The sequence below is a fragment of the Rhopalosiphum padi genome, chromosome 3 (assembly GCF_020882245.1).
Source record: "Rhopalosiphum padi isolate XX-2018 chromosome 3, ASM2088224v1, whole genome shotgun sequence".
Lineage (NCBI taxonomy): Eukaryota > Metazoa > Arthropoda > Insecta > Hemiptera > Aphididae > Rhopalosiphum > Rhopalosiphum padi.
Genome location: NC_083599.1, coordinates 17,828,511 through 17,845,612, shown reverse-complemented (window position 1 = coordinate 17,845,612; position 17,102 = coordinate 17,828,511).

The following is a 17,102-nucleotide window of genomic DNA, read 5'->3' as shown; positions in this document are numbered from 1 at the left end:
GCACCGGGGCGCAAAATGCCTAAATACGACACTGCTAACATTATAATAGCTGGCTTTTATTTTTAAAAGGCAAAAATATTATAATTTTGATACGCGATTTTTATATAATATTATTAAATAACTAAAAAGGTTTATTTAATTTAAATATTTTTAGTTGCATTCTTAATGGTATTGGTATATTGTATATTTGTATTGTCTGTTGTAATGTGTAATCAAATATTAAATATGAATTAATATGTTATATTATGTATAATTTATGTGTATAATATACACTGCAAATTATATAATATTCAGTACCTACATTTGCGTATGATACATAACTCGTGTAAACTTAGAACTATAATACAATATTTACATTAACTTTAAGTGGTTACAAGGATTTTTGCTCGGATTTTTGATAAGTAATGTTGTATTTTAAATAAATTTTATGAATTCTAAATTGCCTGTAGGGCGTATGTCATAATTAATTATACAATAAATTATATATAAAGTAATAATTCATAACACAGTAGAAAATTCTAAAATACTAAGTTATACATTTTTAGCACTTCTGCAAACTTAACAAATAAATAATTATAAAAAAGAATTTGATTATTCGGTACAGCAATATTGCATATAAATACTAATAATATAATATTACTAATACTAATGAGAATAAAAATAAATAATAAAAACTCACAATTTACGGTGCTCTGCTGGTCATCTGTTACCAATACTATATAAAAAATAAAAATATACAAAGGCGATTCGCGCACTTCTTTTGCAATACTTAATAATTAAATAATTAAAACCAAAATATAATAATTCGCAGACACACGCGCGGAATAATAATAAAAAAAGGTAGCGATTCGTGCCTACGAAAAATAAAATAATATAACGTGACAGTAAAAAGTAAATAACTAAGCGTTCACATTTGCAACATAACAAGATAATCATATGATTCACACGACACACTAAATTTCAAAACTTGGTGTTCGAGACTAAGTCCTACTTTAAGTCTTTAAAGACTTAAGCACTTGCAAATCAAAACGATACTAACATAATAAATAATAACCGGGTTCACGGCGGAATCGTAATCTGGGCGAGAATAAAATAAATAGACTATAATACTAATTATAGTTAGTCGTAATCATTCAATCACTGCCTAGTTTGAACTGGTAGTAGTAGTGGGAGTCATCAACTACCAAAAATAGATCGGTCGTGAATCGTGATTACTCCGGCATGTTGGAGTGAACACGACCGGTTTATATCGTAGGTACTTTGGGTCGTGAACCTCTCGCCTACGTCATCAAATAAATTAATAAAATATTATATCCAGCTCCGTGTGAACTGGAGCCTGGAGCAGGCCCTGATTTATGCAAGTGCAGATGGAGCACTTGCACTTGGCCCCCAATTTCTGGGAGCCCCGGGCTCTGTAAGTTGTAGAAAATTATTTTTTTTTAATTAATTCCACAAAAATGTTTTTTCTAAAATGTAATACCAACTGTCTATAGTATATTCTGTACTACTCAGAGATTTTAAATTTAAAATTAAAATCTCTGGTACTACTAGTATATTCTTATCATTCAATTGTCAGTTGAATTTTGGTTATTTTTGTCATTCCATACCCCATTGCTAATAAATTACCATCACAAAATATTAAAATAATAATAATAGAAAATTGTTTGAAGATCAGAAATATTTAATACCTAATAAGTAATAACTAATTTAAACTCTTTTATGATAAAATGTAAATAGGAAATGGCATTTTTTATTTTATTTTAATTATATAGAATAAATTGTTAAATTAATAAGTTATTTTCTATTTTTATAATTTTATGGAAGACTGAAATTAATAAGTATTAATTATAATATAAGTATTTTTAATATTTTAATATAGTATAGTTTTGTTATGTTATTTAATTAGTATTGTCTTTTCATTGTCCTTAATTTACTAGGCCAAGTAACTAAATTGTATTGAAATAATTGTATAAATATTTTATGAGTTTGTGTTAGCTATTTTGGTATTTAACACTTTTGTCTTTTAATATATAAATATTTTTTATTATTATTAACATTTACCCCCCCCCCCCCCCTTCTATGTAGAATTTTTCTAGAATATTTTTTTGACTTGAGGGCCCCAAAAAAAATTTTGCCCTAATTTTATTAAATCAGGCCCTGCCTGGAGGTCGTATATTATTGATCGTGCACTCCATATATGTACCACTCTATAGTGCAAATCAAGCAGTCGTGAGCACGATTTAAGATAGTATACATTGCCGGATCGCATGAAACTGAATTTTAAATTTATTTAGTAAATAGTTTTATCGAACCGTTAAATATCTAAAATCATCGTCGTGAGACATGCGCAGAATGAGTAGTATTTTCGTCCAGTTTACGAATCCGTGTATTATGACGCATTAATTACTTAAACGTTTAAAAGATGCTTTACAGGATTGTTTTGAAGCCCTTCTCCCCCGCTACTTGCTGTAATAATAGTAGTGGGTGGGTACACGGGGTATTTGTAAATTGGCTCTGAAAAATTTTTAGTTCGCCACCTCACTGCTTACAGATAAAATTAAGCGTTATGTATTGGGTGTTGTGTATGTGTATGTGTGTGTGTGTGTGTGTGCGTGTGTGTAAGAGAGAGAAATTCGGCTCGTATACGACAAATAATAATAATATGTAGTACAGCCGGTCGCTGACCTATGTGAACCATGTGTTTGCTGTTTGGCACTGTGATAATCGTATGCGCACACTACAAACATTTATCTGTGACAACTCGTTTGTTTACAACGAAAACGTGAAAACCCGCTAATACGAATTATGGCAAGAAAAATGACGACTTGTTTTCGTACAGCTATATAATCTCATTCTCGATTTAGACTAATTACTAATATCGTAACTTGCAGTGTCTAATCTAATGCAACATAATGATACAATTTCTTATTTATCTTAAACATTTCGATAAGATAAACATATTAATTGTATCGAGTATAATCAAGTAACAATTTTTCCCTGTAATAACTCGGCTACATTTAGAGTTATATATTTCTATATACGCCTAATTTTAATTGAACGTGTAATGTTAACGAGACATGAGCTTCCCGTGCTCTCTGTAAGTTTGATTTTCGAACGAAATGTACTAAGAAGAATTTTCCGGCCATGTTTAGACGAAATCACGGGGGATTGGAGAATTCGCAAAAATTAAAAGCTTGGACACTAGTAGGAAAACTAGTTACAATAAACAATCGCCTGATATTAATGGGTGGAGGTAATAATTTTTACCAAAAAAATAATAGTCCGTTTGGACGAGTGAAATTGTTTTTACCTATGCGAGGTATAATATTATTGTATTATTCTTAAAGATATTAATTTTATTTACACTGCAATTTAATACAAACATTTTTTAATTTTTAAAATAAATATTAATTATACAAAATATTTTATATTTTCGGACTTTTTGTCCAACACTAAATGTTCTCGGACTTTTCGCCCGACTATAAAAACTGAATCCGGACTTTTAGTATTTCATATATTAATTAATTTTAATATTTTGGTAAAAAAAATATTTTTAAAACCATTTTGTTTTCTGAAAATTTTGATTTTTTAACTTTATTTTCATTAGAATCGTGATTTTTAATATTTTTTTTTAGTTTTGAGAATATTTTTGTATTGTTATACGGGTAGTACGAGCCAGCGGGCCATATGTTTGTTGACATTGTCACTTATATGGTAGGTATTCATTATTTTTCCCAAAATTAAAAAAAAAATATTAAAAATCACAGTGTTATAAAAAAACAGAATTATGATATTTCCATTATTTCAAGAGATATCGCAATAGGTAAATCCTCCAGGACACTGTATATATTTAGTATTTCTTAATATTTTGACTGAAAATATATTTACATAACGTCATAATTTATAATTTCAATACCAAGTAATTACTTTATACATAAAAATATAGAATTACGTGATATGTGAACCAGTCGCACAGAAACAGAGCGCTATATAATCTTGTGATAATGCTAGTTTTATCCACTTCAACAATCATATTATATAATATATATATATACCTAGGTAATACATTTTTTTTAAATAAATAATAAACAATAAGCAATAATATTGCTTGTTATGTTTATATATTAACTAATGAAATTATTAATTTATTGAAATATTATGTATCAAAAATGATGAAAAGCTGAAGATGGAAGAATTAATGTTTTAAAAAAAATGTTTAATGTAAAATACAATTACATTGCAGGTCTCTAGCTTTTTCTTAACATAAAACGTATTTGTTTTTTTCTTTGCGATTGTATGAAACAAATATTTAAATGCTTATATTTACAAGTCCTTTGCCTTAAATCCATAAAAATAAATATAAGACGATGCATTGCACCGTATAGCTTTTAATCAATGCAAACGACTCACAATTCGAATATTTTTCACGGACGACAAAATAATATGCTTCATTTGTAAATCTACGGGACACACCTCCTTGACTTTCAAAAAAGCAATTCTAAACAACATGGAAATCTCCTCCACACTTCACTAGACAAATGTAACGGAGATAAATTCTACGACAGAAAACCAAAAAATCGACCTAATTAAAAACTCCCAACTTCCTAACAATTTCCCAATGCTCATTACCTCAGATACCACTCCCACAAATTGAAACAACATCACCGAATTTTCAGCGCACAAATGACAGGCCCAACCAACAACAACCTTTTCAGCCCCCACCAGCCCACTAAACACTACTTCCCAGGAGTCACTCCTCCTAGAGACAAAAATATTAAAACGACAGATCAAACCACAGTTTCTGAATACACTCCAATAAATTAAGAAAGATTTTTTACTCAACCAGAATCATCGAAAAAGCCAGAAAATCGATTACGCTAAAATTCGCGCAAACGTTTTTCAGTGAATTTGGACACCCACTTGGATCCCATCAGTCATATTTTTGAACAACATAATCAATCCAGCTTAAATTTCTCACAATTTAAACATATAATAGAAATTGTCATCACACATGAACAACCTCTAGACACAATCCACGAATATGGAATAGAAGGAAACCACATATTCGAATTACTCGAAAAAATCAAACCCTCCCATTTAACCAGCAAAGCTAAGAACAATATACCCGGATAACCAGTAAACTTATCAAAGCACTAGAAGATGAAGCTTCCATGGAACTCAACACACAACCATTGCAAAAAAGCCAGAACAAGACAAATCAACAAGAACCGATATCACATAACAAAAATAGTTAGTATTATTCAGTGGAAGAACAAGAAGAGCTGAAACTTATCATACATAATCACAACCCTCAAATCATATGCCCCCAAAAAACAAACTTCAAAGACAACTTCATCGCTGTTCTCAAAAACTACGAAGGATTCAGCAAAAATAGAACAACATCAGATAGAGCCAGTGGATGAGTAACTACATTCATTAAATCTTACATCCCAAGTAAAGAAATAAAAATAAACAGTAACCTCGAAACAATAGCTATATCCGCTGACCACAGCGAAACATTCACAATGTGTAACATTTACCTACCAAATCAAATTGATTTTTCATTACCAGGTCTGGAAAATATTATACAACAACTTCCTAAACCCTTTATACTAGTAGGAGACTTCAATTCACACAATATAATTTGGGACTCAAACAACTCTAATCCTAGGGGAAAATTAATAGAAAAACTTTAACAAAACGAAGACCTTGTACTGCTCAATGACTCAACTCTTACGCATTTAAACCTAGGAAATGGTAATTTTTCTAACATTGACCTATCTCTAAGCACACAATCCATTGCACAGAGGCTTAAATGGTTAGTACTACCAGAAATTTACAGCAGTGACCACATTCCAATCAAAATTAAAATATTACCTTGACAAGTTAATAATAAATACTCAAATAAACAAAGATGGAATTTAAAAAACCCAAATTGGAACTTTATACCGATCTACTAAAAGAAGAAATCAAACATCAACATCATTGATATAGAAGAAACTACCCAAACTTTTACAAACCTTATAATTGACAGCGCAAAAAAGTCAATAGGCCAACTAATCAAACAAAAAAACCCAGAGTGCCCTGGTGGAACGATAAAATAAAAGAAACAGTATCCAACAAAAATAAAGCACTAATAAACTACTAAAAAAAATAAAACCCCCGAAAATTTTATTGAACTCAAAAGACTCAGAGCTAAAAGCAAGTTCCTTATAAAAAATAGTAAAAAAGAATCGTGGAACACATTCACATCCACCATCAATGGAAAAACGAATCTATCAGAAGTATGAAGAAAAATAAAATCATTAAAAGGCTTAATCCAAAACAACGACATATTTATAAAAACCAACCAGAGCACCATAACCGATCAAACAGTAGCAGCAGATACAATAGGAAACTTCTTACACAAAAACTTCAGCGACAAAGTATACGAAAAAAAATTTACAAATGAATAAAGGTCCTCAACGAAAAAATACAAATTAAGTCAACCATCGATCTAAACAACCTAGACCAGATAAACCTAAATCTCAAAATCACTATGGATGAGTAAGAACATACTCTGAGAGAGTGCAACAGTAAAAGTCCGGGCCCGGACACAATTTCCTATAGCTTCTTACACACTTCAGGCATATCAACAAATCAACACCTATTCAAAATATATAACCATATATGGAAAAGGGTGAGATCCCAATAGGATGAAAAACGAGCAACATAATACTAATCTTAAAGCCAGGAAAGATAAACATTTACCCGAAGACACAATGGCCATAATACTCGAAAAAATAGTAAATACTCGTCTGATTTGGCTTTTGGAAAAAACAAAAATATTTTCTGACCTTCAAAGTGGCTTTCGCAACCGCAGATCCACAATCGACAACCTTACCATCATTAAGTCAGAAGTAAACATTTCACTCAACTCTAATCAATACCTCGGTTTAATAATCATAGACATCTCCAAAGCCTACGATTCGGTATGTACACACAGAATGTTATAAATACTTTCAAAAATACTGACAGATGGCTACATGTTTAACTACATCAAATGCTTTCTCAACTCGAGAAGGTTCATAGTCTCACTCACAAATGCCCAATCAAAAAATTACACCCAGAAAAATGGAATCCCTCAAGGTTCGTCATCAGTCACCCTCTTTCTTCTAGCAATAAATGACATAACTAACCATACAATTTCCCGTCAAAGCAAATCTTTTCATAGACGATTTTAATTTCTGGCGCAAAAGCCCAAATCTCAAGACAATACAATACTTCTCACAAGATACAACCAACAACATCGCAAAATGGTCAACTCTAACCAGTTTCAAATCCTCTAGCCAAAAATCTCAATGCATTTTATTCACCAACAAGAAAGGTCAAAATATTCGGAGTTTACTTTGAAAAAAAATCAACTAAATACAACACCTAAAGCAGCTCCAAATATCATTGACTAGAAGCCTCAACATCATGAAAATGATAAGTCACACCACATGAGGAGGCGACGAAGATACGCTCATAAAAATTAATAGACCTCATCAGAGTAAAAATGGACTACGGTGCAACAATTTATCAATCAGCCAAACCAAACCACCTGAAGATAGTAGACACCAACTACAACACAAGCATAAGACTCTCCTTAGGAGCTTTTCGTTCAAGACCAATTGAAAGCATCCGAAACCTGGCTTTTGAACTTCCCCCGCCCCGAGCTAAGAAAAATCGAAAGAAGCTTATGTACGCCGCAAGTATCACCAGAAACCCAGATAACCCAGCATACAGCACATTGGCGATCTCACAGAATGCGCCAATGAACATGAAATAAATTTCAGTTTAATAATCAAAGTCCAGCCATATACTTTCCCCCCATGGAACATCAACATCGATATCAATCTCGAGTTAACAAAATTCAAGAAAGAAAACATCCCACCAATTATATTTAAAAATCACCTAAACGAAATACTGCAGAGACATAAAAATGCCAACTTATTTTTCACAGACGCCTCCAAATCAGAAGAAGGAGAGGGTATTGCAATCATTAGAGAAAACTTCACATCCATTTTAAGAATTCCAGAAAGTTGTTCCATCTACACCGCATAGGCCATAGCTATCCTTAGAAAGTCGAAATCATACTTGACCACGAGCTCCTTTTCAGAAACAATACTATACTCTCAGACGCAGACTCTGAGCACACTCTTAAGTCTTAAAAATAAAACAAACACAACTGACATAGCAACACTCACACAACAAAACATCTACCTGTTTTGTTATGTTTTAATTTGTAATTGTCTTATAATTTTCTTATCATATTAACCATAGATATTAAATTGTTTATTGTTGAGCTATAATAGTTTATAATAATAACTATTGAATAACAAAAATTAAATACATATTTATGTATTATAAATTATAATGATTGAAATTAGTGAATTAAATATTTAAAATTAAGAGTTTTGATTGCGCTCTTTTACCCCACCATGTGCGCAATCTCACCCCACTCACGGGGTAAGATGATGCATATGACTTATGTTTAGTTTTCTGTGTTTAAAACTAAACTATTATTAAAACTGTGATTGAAAAAATGAAATTAATTCAACATTTGCTATTCAAAAATAACATTTTTTTATATCAACAATATAATATTTTATTATTTAAATGCATTTTATAAAAAAGTGCGTAATGACCCCAGGTTACTCTAATACTGTAATATATCCTACTAATTATCCTACACTGACAAATCATCTCCGTTCAGAATCGTTTTTCGTATACAATAATACATATCATTGCATTCAAATTTAACACATTCATTATAGTAACTAACTCAACTCTACTATACAGTAGAGCGTTACCCACTTGCCCACTATTTTTTTAAATTATTATTTTATGAGTATTTAAATAAATTGTATTGTTTATATAATATTGCAAAAATATTTTTTTTGTTTATTATTAAATATATAATATATTTAAGACATTTTAAATGTTTAAATTTATATAAAATTAACAGTGCAATTAACTTTGTTGAATAAATCATTTATAATTTTTTCAGTGAAGTGTTGTTCTATTATATCTTTTTTGTTACTATAGGTTTTCTTAAGTAATACATTTTGTATACATGTCTATTAAATAAGTTTCTTTTGTTATGAAGAAGAAATTAGCAATTGGTTATTATATAATTATTAAGTACTACTTAATGTCCTATATATAAAACATAGAAAACTATAGAAGTTAAGAAAATTTTAATTAATAGTAACAATAATATAGAATTATAGGTATATGAAATTTTGTAAAAAGCGCTATCTTCTGTTACTTGTTAGTTGGGGTAGATATCCACCGGGAGCGCTATTACGTCAAAAAAGTATTTGCTGAGTGCTTTCTATTTTATTAGTTTTCAATCTCCCAATGCTCCCGTACGTTTTCGCCGCATGACAATCTAATTGATCATCTTTTTCTAAATCCAAATATTGCCAAACATATATTACATTTTGTAAATTTTATTTATTTTTACCGCGTTTGTCCTTTCGCAAACTCATGCATCAAAATATATGCTAAAATATTTTGTGTTCTCGCGTCGCACATAGAAGTGTTCTTATTTTACCTTTCTACCCGGAGTGTCTCAACTTGGCGTTTCGTGGGTTGGTGACGTAAAGGAAATTAGTTTATAAATTGTTTCTGCACCACACGCACAAGGTTTAACGCGCTAAAATTGTGACCTAAATATTTTCTTCGCCTATACGATACCGATCGTTATGACTGCTACCGCTCACGTGTTGTAGTTCGTCAGCAGTGTTCACACGCAAACTAGCGTTTTCATCCATTAACATCCCGCAAACGTCACTACAATTCAGTGCAGTGAATGTATAAAATGTAAATGCAATGTAAACGACGCATTGGCGTAGTTCGGTGGTTCGTAGTCAGTTCAATTTAAATCATGTGTATCGTATTTTCAGTCAAAATGAAAACCGAAGTTTTACATGGGTTGTGCTGTGCCTCAGTTGCCATTGTCGGTTCACACACCATGTGACATACTATTTTATTACAGTTAAATGATGAAATAAACAACTGTGCGAACACTGAATATTGTGTTGAAATAAAAAAAAAAAACCTGTAAGCTTGTACCATGTTATAACCGTGTATATGCGGAATTTTGCACAGTGTTATAACCATATACACACGAAATTCTGTATGGTGTTACAATGATGGAAATATACAAATTTAAATACTATGCAAACAAAAATTTGATTATTAACATCCTGACATAAGTTTTACAAATATTAAGCTAAACAAATGTAGATAATTATTCTTATTTGATATATTATGTCCAATAAGCTTAGAGATATTAAGCCTAACATTAAAAGTGGAATTATGTCCCTGAATTAAAAAAAGATATAATCTTTACTTTAACGATAATAGGGCTTACTACAAGCCTAACACAATATCGCAATTTATTACTATGGACACGGCATCTACTTGTGACATAATATGCAAGGAAGTCCTAACTGTCTACTGCTTCAGATACCTATACCAAAACATGCAAATTATTTAAATTATTATTTACTCCATACCAGCCTATTTCTTCTTTTATCCTTTTATCCTATTTTTAAGACAATTATTTAGGCTATAGATATAGTCATGTAGAAGCTATATTACAACTATTAAGTCAATTTAAACTTATTTCAATTAACAAACTAGGTACTTAATGATTTATAATGTACAAATATTAAAGAAAAAATGCAAAAAGCATTTATCAAATTTTAATATGAATGTAAATTATATTAGTAGTAGTGCACATTTAAAATGTTGCAATTTTTAAAAACATTAAATGAATTAATTTCCTTATGGCTTATGCATTATGCTTATGAATAATAAGCATAGCATACTAATGAGTAATTATTAATAACCATACCGTAAAATGGGGTGAATAGGAACGGTTTTAACGATTTTTTTAAGATTGTGCACACAATTTTTATAGTTTTCGTATTCTGAAAACGGTTTTAGAAAACCCACACACACATGAATATATTTAGAACTATTTATAAAATTTAAGTTCAATATTTATTTTTATATATTTTTCCAAAAACGTGTTCCTATTGACCCAGCAATGGGGTGAATAGGAACATACGTTAAAAATGATTAATATTCCTTTTATAAATTACGAATGGTGAATAGGAACTTAATTTATATTTTAAAAAAAAACTTATGAACATAATACAATATAATAGGTGTTATAATAAAATAAAAACAAAATATGAAATGGTCATTCCTTTGACAAATCAGTCTTGATTTTAATTCGAGATTCAAAAGTTATTCTATTAACAGTATATTAAATAACAAAATATAAAACTATTAATTATAGTATAAAATAAAAACAAAATATAATAGTCATACCTTTGACAAATCAGTCTTGATTTTAATTCGAGATTCAAAAGTTATTCTATTAACAGTATATTAAATAACAAAATATAAAACTATTAATTATAGTATAAAATAAAAACAAAATATAATAGTCATACCTTTGACAAATCAGTCTTGATTTTAATTCGAGTTTTAAAACTTATTTTAATAAGAACATATTAATTTTTAGGGTAGGTAACAAATTATAAAACATTAAATAAAACTAATTTAAACCTTAATACTTTTACCATTCGTTATAATCAACCATAAACTTCATGTCACCCCTTCTTTGAAGTTGCGGATGCTTTACAGTGCCTATAATATGTTCAAATTCTAGCCAACACAGGTCTTCTTTTTCAGGAAATACAAAAATCTTTCCAGAATCTATTTTTGTAGGACGATATTTTAAAAATGATCCGTATACTTTTTTTCCTTTTACCTTTAAAACATTTCCAATAAATTTTGTATTTTTTGATGAACATTGTTTTGCTTCTGAACAATTTTTAAAGTCACCAACAATACAATCGTTAACTTTAAGATTACTAAATGAATAAACACCTATTAGGTTTGTAATATTGCTTAATAACTCGGTCGTTGGTGATTCATCGTCTTCATCCGATCCATTCCAATCTGATTCTATACGTATAACATCGTCTTCATCTTTTGAATAATTATTTTCGTCATTACTTAAAACAACTTCGTCTTCGTCCATTTCACTTTCATCACTGCTCTCTTTTAATTTGACACTCTTACCAGGTTCAACATCAAGTCGCTTACGTTTTTTTCTTGTTGTTTGTTGTTGAGTGGATGGGTATCGCATTTCTTTAAGAATTGATACCAACGAATCATTAATTATTTCACTATCAGAATTACTACAGTCAGGTCCATCTTCAGGTAACATATTTAAAACAGAATCCCTATTCATGGGTATAATTCCGCACTTTTTAAATCCAGATTGTATATTTACAATTTGTTTTTCTTTAATTGCATCCATTAAATTGTTCAATAGTTTCGGAAATTGTTCTTTAGGGACACTTGACTCCTTACTACCAGCTCCATACTTCCATATTGTTAAAATTTTACGCCAAGCTATTTTTAACGGACGGAAAAAAGCGACATCCAGTGGTTGTGTTAGATGGGTTGAATTAGGTGGTAAAAATACTAACTCTACATTATATTTAGAACACATTCTTATTCCTTCTATTGTCAAGTGAGTCGAAAGGTTGTCACCTATTAAGATTTTTTTCCCTGGTTTATTTTTTACAAACGGTATTACCACTTTTATGAGCCAATCTTCGAAACATTGTGAATCAAACCACCCCGATTTACTACGGTTATATCTCGATTTCGGGGGACCACCGACAATCCACGAGTCATACAAATACAATGCTTTGTACACAGTGTATGGTGGGAGGAGTTCCCCGTAACCAGTGCAAGCAAACATTATGGAAGTTGATGCTTTGCTCGAGTTCATAACTCTTTCCGGATACTTACAGCCTCTTTTAGTAATGACTTTTGCTCTACCAGGATCATCTGTAAGATTTGTTTCATCATAGTTTATGATGTTTTCTGGCGGCACATTATTTAACGATTTTTCTAAATTATCGAAATACGAATTTATACATTGTTTTGAAACTTGAGTTCGGGCCCGTTTAATATTCTGACATAATCTTTGACTTAACATTTGTCTGTGACGCTTGATAAAAGAAAGAGCAAAATCGGGTCCAGGCATATTATTTTTAAATTTTTTGACAGTCTTACCTTTCCTATCTAAATACGATTTTACAATAAATCTTAAGTCTATAACGCTTAGAGGATATCCCCACGAAGAACAAGTTATTAGTTGTTCGACTATTAATGTTTCTACCGACTCAGACAAAGCACATTGACCACCTTGTTTCTTTAAATGTTTACCTATATTAGCTTTTCTAAATGTATTGTGTCTATGTAACACAGTAACGGGAATATTATGTTTATCAGAACACTTACGATACGTCAGTCCGGCATCGATATCACCTAATGCAGCATCAATTTGTTCTGGTGTATACTTGGCTAATGGCTTTTGACGTACAGTTCTAATATATTTTCGAGGCATGTTGATAAATTATAAAATCAAAACATAAAATAATGTGTGTTCCTATTCACCCCAATTCATACTAAAAACGTAGTCAACATGTTTTAGATAACAATAAGTACCAAAAAAAACGTTTTTATTCGTTTTGAATGTTGCAGATCTATATTAATATATCATAACTATACAAATAATGTGTTTTCAAGTACTTACATTGAGTGTGTAAATGAAAATCTGATAATGTTTTTCATAAAAACAAAAATGATAACATTTGTCACATGTATGATAATGCGTAATTGTTGGAGGTAAAATAAATCTTATCAATAACGAGTACGATCAAAGTGATCCAAACGACATTTGTAACAAACTAAAATTGTTACAATCACAAAAAGTTGAAAATTCAAGTTATTATCATGGATAACAACATTTTTTTCTAAATTTGTTCCTATTCGCCTCTATGTTCCTATTCACCCCCATTTTACGGTAGCAATTTTTAATTTAATTTACAACAATTTGTAATATATTTTACACAACATACGATACATATTATGTGGCGTACGGTCGTCGGTCACTAAAAACAATAAAATAATAAATAATGATGGCCACATTTACGAATTATATGTAAAAAAAATAGAATAATATTAATGTCGTTGTCGCCAACACGAACAAAAAGTTAAAATTATATTTTATATAAAATGTTAAACATAAGAAAAATTTTACTAATGGAGGAAATTGGATTTTTATTGTTTTCTGAACGCAGCGCGTCGATATGGTTCAGCTAATTGTGGTATTCGCAAAAATAGTCATAGTTTCGTAAAACAGGAAAATACCGAATTTTAATATATTCTACAACCAATAAATAGAGGTCAGATTTTCATGATTATATATATGTTGATAGTGCATGCCGTTTAATGGGAGTAAGATATACTTAGAATTCATAGAAACAACTTTTATTTGCATAAAAATCTTGGTTAGAGAAAATTCAATATGTTAGGAAATATTTGACAATAATATTTTTCTAAAGAAAATAATAATTAATAATATTACTATTGTAGTATGAACATTCCTCGGCCATTATCAAAAGTAAAACAATGATTTTTGTTAAAGAGTGATAACCATTTCCTCATTGATATTAATTTCTTTACTAGAAACAGTATTCTTATTATAATCAATTTATCCGTAGCTTCCTTCCACTAGAAGACCGCTTGCTAGTGTCCGGAGCACCGGCTATTGTACCACTCATCAGCCCCAGTACAGCCGTAAAGTGGTGAGGTTTACGGACCCATGCGGGCACCCGCGATAATGAGCGGTGATTTTTTAATGAATGGAGAGGAAAAATCTTTATGGAAATTTAAACAAATGATTTTCGAAAAAATAATAACGTTTAACTGCTTGGACTTCCAGATCAACAGTCTTGTAGGGTGACAACAACATCGTTGTAACTGCAGTGAACCGTTTGTCCAGACACTCCGTGGTGGTTAGGTTGAATGATGGCGAGATACAAGCAGTTGCCAAGCACGCCAAAGATTCATTGGTCAATCTTCTTCCCATTTCCTTTATAATATTTATGAGCATCGTCAGATGTATTTTTTTTATTAAATGGCAACAACAAAGACTAATTAGTGCGTTGCGATCAAATATTTTCCCTTGATACATGAGTTCATAACATTTATTTAAATACTCTACGACCTCATTACTTTGATTAAATGCTCTCACAAACCCTTTTAGTATTGCTGTTGAAAAGTCACCGACAAAGTGTGCCATGAACTTTGTATTACACTGTCGTTCTTAGGAGTTTCGAAACTGCTTTAGCCAATTTGTTATCGCTCCAGCAGTTTGTGTAGTCGTCAAATATTCTGCTATTCGAATTATCCTCTTATTGCACGTCATGGTTATGAGTTATTTACCGTTTCAAATTTTTCACGTGACAAATCATTTATTTCATTTGAAATATCTTGATTTTTTTGCATTGTACTATCAACTATTTGTTTCAATTTTCTTCGTCTTGTAAAATAATGATTCCTTTCACAACAGTACACTTTTTATAACATATTATATTTTTCATTTTATTGCCTTTACTAAAGGACCTTATCTTTAAGGAATATACATTCTTTGAGTTCAAAGGCAACGCTTTCCGATATGCTTCTGGCGTGTTACAAACAGATATAGATTTAAATCTCTTTTCCTAGGTAAACAAATCTCCAGTAAGTAGGTTACATTTAGGTGTGGTTAGTATTTCCTCGGCAACATTAAACTCTTAATAGAAACTGTATTGTTATTATGACCAATTCCTTCTGGTTTGTTACAAACAATTCTATAGTCACGCATCTTTTCTGGGGTATACAAGAGATCTCCAGTAGAGGAATTATTGAATTTACATTTAGGGGTAGTTAACTTTTCTTCATTGACATTAATTTCTTCTGTTTCATAACATCCACTATCCTCGATTGGTATAGAAGTGTCAAAATTATGTCTATCAATTTCAAATTCATTTTATTTTATCAAATCTATGTCTATATTGTCAACTGTTACCGATTCATAATCATTTTCTTTTTTTGTACAACCATAAATGACAATAACTGATTTTTGTTAACCATCTTGTATTGCTACAAGTTTTTCAAAGTATTGCCATTTTATTGGGTTTCCATTTTCATCATATAACTGTTTCCAGTCTCCAAGAGTATTTCTTCGTGGTTGAGCCATTTTCGCGTGCGTGCCGCCTTTTTGTGCCGCCTTTTAACCGTACTGTTTTCTTCCGTTGGGTCGGTATCCCCTCGCGCGCGTGCCGTCCTCCCTAAATCGGTACCAGCATCAATTAACAATGGCATATCACCTACAAAACAAAGATTTAAAGTAACAGCAGCCGGAATGGTTATGAAGTAACGAGTAGCGACGTTTCTTCCTAAGTAGTCAGCTGTAACAGCTTGTTGAGGAGCACCACCATCCATTCCGTGCACAAAAGCTGTAGAACTAGAAATTAATAGTCCACAAGGTCTATTATACATAAATACCATGTTAACTGGCCCGACATTATTATTATGAACTGTTACTAATAGCGGCTTACCACCAACCAACTGTATGTTTAACTCATCATTATGCACAAATCTCACACAAGTCGCAAAAATATGGTCTGAACGCGCAATCGATGAGCTTGACTGTATCCTAGATCCAAGCGTACTCAATTCATTCTGTCCATCGTTAGCCGGCACTTGAGGGTTACAGGTGCAAAGTATCACTAGCCTGAGCACATCAGCCCTCAGTCCACCATCATTAATCCCAACACTGGTTGCCTGCTGACCAGAATACTGCAAATATGCATTGGAGAAATCTGTCTCGTTACCCGTCCTTAAAGCTTCTTTAGTTCCATCAAGCAACATCTTGGCGGCAGTCCTAGTGGTACGCGCGAATCGTCTTCCGACGTCATTGTTTAATACACCATTCAAAGCAACCACATTGGTCAGGTAAGAAGGGGCTACTAACTCATCCATAATTTTAAACTCGTTGTCAAAACTCGCCTTAAATCATCAATATAAACTGCATAGATACTAATTCACTAGTTTTTTTTGTTGCTTATATATTTTATGCCAAGTGCCTTATTAGGTGTACACCTTGTATTTTTTTTTATTATTTTATATGTAAACCTCTTGTTTATGAT